This window comes from Chrysemys picta, unplaced genomic scaffold (genome assembly GCF_011386835.1).
Source record: "Chrysemys picta bellii isolate R12L10 unplaced genomic scaffold, ASM1138683v2 scaf176, whole genome shotgun sequence".
Classification (NCBI taxonomy): Eukaryota; Metazoa; Chordata; order Testudines; family Emydidae; genus Chrysemys; species Chrysemys picta.
The window spans coordinates 37,501-40,000 of record NW_027052883.1 but is presented as its reverse complement, the minus strand read 5'-3'; the positions used below and the strand labels follow the sequence as shown (position 1 = coordinate 40,000).

At 70.5% G+C, this 2,500-nt stretch overlaps 1 non-coding gene across 1 annotated transcript; it reads right to left on the bottom strand.

Annotated features, from left to right (window-relative positions):
- Positions 1-459: 459 nt before the first annotated feature.
- Positions 460-578, bottom strand: LOC135978220 (5S ribosomal RNA). The gene has a single exon (XR_010595663.1). It is a non-coding gene; the product is annotated as a 5S ribosomal RNA (ribosomal RNA).
- Positions 579-2,500: the final 1,922 nt, after the last annotated feature.

The window sequence follows — 2,500 nt, the reverse complement described above, 5'->3', positions numbered from 1 at the left end:
GGGGGGATTCGGGGCGGTCCCGCGGGCCGGCGGCCGGGCGCAGGGGGTCCGAGCGAGTCCGTCCCGGGCCCGGGGCCTCCCCCTGCGGCTTTGGGGTCCGTGGGTCCCCGCTGGAGGAAGCCGCTGGGCGCTGGACACCCGCCGTCCGTCCCGCCTGGCCAGGCCTGGCCTGGGTGGCCGCGGGGGGGGATTCGGGGCGGACCTGCGGGCCGGCGGCCGGGAGGGTCCGGGCCAGTCCGCCCCATGCCCGGGGTCTCCCCCAGCGGCTTCGGTGGCCCCGGGGGGGGGTCCTCCGCGGAGGAAGCCGGGTGGGTGGGGAGCCGGACCCCAGGCGCCCAGACCCGTGACCTGCGGCCGCGACCTCCGACTCGGCAGGAGCGACGAGGGGCTTTCCGGCCCGTCCCCCCCTCTCCTTCCCCCCCAGAAAAGGAGAGAGAGCTGACTCGGACCGGGAAAAGCTGCCTACGGCACCTGGGATTCCCAGGCGGTCACCCATCCAAGTACTAGCCAGGCCCGGGACGGTTTACCTTCCGAGATCGGACGGGATCGGGGGCGTTCGGTCCGGTATGGCCGTAGGCACCCGGCCCCGCGCCTCCTCGCCCGCTTTCCCCTGCCGACGCCCGGGCCTGCCGCACGGTGAGCCCCGGTCGGACTGCCCCCCCCCCTGCGGCAGGGCCCCCGTCTCTCGCGGGCCCGGTCCTTTTTTCCTTTTCGAGCTCCGGGGCCCGGGCTGGCCGCCAGAGCCCCTCCGCCCGCCCTCCCCGGCGTCGGGGAAAATACTGTCCCGGACTTCCAGTGCGCCCGATCCTGTCAGCCGGGGGGTGGGGAGGGGCAGTCCCTCGCTGCGGCCGGGGAGGGTGAGCCCAGGGCGGCTTGCCTGCCGTGCGAGGCCCCTCTCGGCCACCAGGTCAACCCCGAGTCGAAAGGGCTGAAAAATTTTCAGAGTCCCCTCCCGGGCACCAGGTCAACCCGTGGAATCGGACGGGTTCACCTGCTGGCCGGTTCGCTTCCCGGGCACCAGGTCAACCCGTGGAATCGAAAGGGTTCACCTGCTGGCCGGTTTGCTTTCCGGCCACCAGGTCAACCCCTAGGGGTTTTAACGGGGGCACGCCCGGTGGCCTCTTTCCCGTCCGGTCACCAGGTCAACCCGGATCTCCCTCCTTCCCTGGGCGTCCCCTCCTCGGAGGCGTCAGGTTCCATTTCCCCCCCCCCCCCCAGACTTCCAGGGGCCCGATCCAGTCGGCCGGGAGGCAGTCCCTCGCTGCGGCCGGGGAGGGTGAGCCCAGGGCGGCCTGGTCCATGTCTCTAGTGGGCCCGATCCTTTTTTTTTTTTCGAGCTCCGGGGCCAGGCCCGCCCGGGCAGCCCTCCTCGGAGGCGTGGGGCGATTTCCCCCCCCCCAGACTTCCAGGGGCCCGATCCTGTCGGCCGGGAGGCAGTCCCTCGCTGCGGCCGGGGAGGGTCAGCCCAGGGCGGCTTGCCTGCCGTGCGAGTCCCCTCTCGGCCACCAGGTCAACCCCGAGTCGAAAGGGCTGAAAAATTTTCAGAGTCCCCTCCCGGGCACCAGGTCAACCCGTGGAATCGAACGGGTTCACCTGCTGGCCGGTTCGCTTTCCGGCCACCAGGTCAACCCGTGGAATCGAAAGGGTTCACCTGCTGGCCGGTTCGCTTTCCGGCCACCAGGTCAACCCCTAGGTTTTAAGGGGGGGGGGACGCCCGGTGGCCTCTTTCCCGTCCGGTCACCAGGTCAACCCGGATCTCCCTCCTTCCCTGGGCGCCCCCTCCTCGGAGGCGTCAGGTTCCATTCTTTTTTCCAGACTTCCAGGGGCCCGATCCAGTCGGCCGGGTGGCAGTCCCTCGCTGCGGCCGGGGAGGGTGAGCCCAGGGCGGCTTGCCTGCCGTGCGAGTCCCCTCTCGGCCACCAGGTCAACCCCGAGTCGAAAGGGCTGAAAAATTTTCAGAGTCCCCTCCCGGGCACCAGGTCAACCCGTGGAATCGAACGGGTTCACCTGCTGGCCGGTTCGCTTCCCGGGCACCAGGTCAACCCGTGGAATCGAAAGGGTTCACCTGCTGGCCGGTTCGCTTTCCGGCCACCAGGTCAATCCCTAGGTTTTAAGGGGGGGGACGCCCGGTGGCCTCTTTCCCGTCCGGTCACCAGGTCAACCCGGATCTCCCTCCTTCCCTGGGCGCCCCCTCCTCGGAGGCGTCAGGTTCCAGTCTTTTTTCCAGACTTCCAGGGGCCCGATCCAGTCGGCCGGGAGGCAGTCCCTCGCTGCGGCCGGGGAGGGTGAGCCCAGGGCGGCCTGGTCCATGTCTCTAGTGGGCCCGATCCTTTTTTTTTTTTTTCGAGCTCCGGGGCCAGGCCCGCCCGGGCAGCCCTCCTCGGAGGCGTGGGGCGATTTCCCCCCCCCACCCCCAGACTTCCAGGGGCCCGATCCTGTCGGCCGGGAGGCAGTCCCTCGCTGCGGCCGGGGAGGGTCAGCCCAGGGCGGCCTGCTTGGC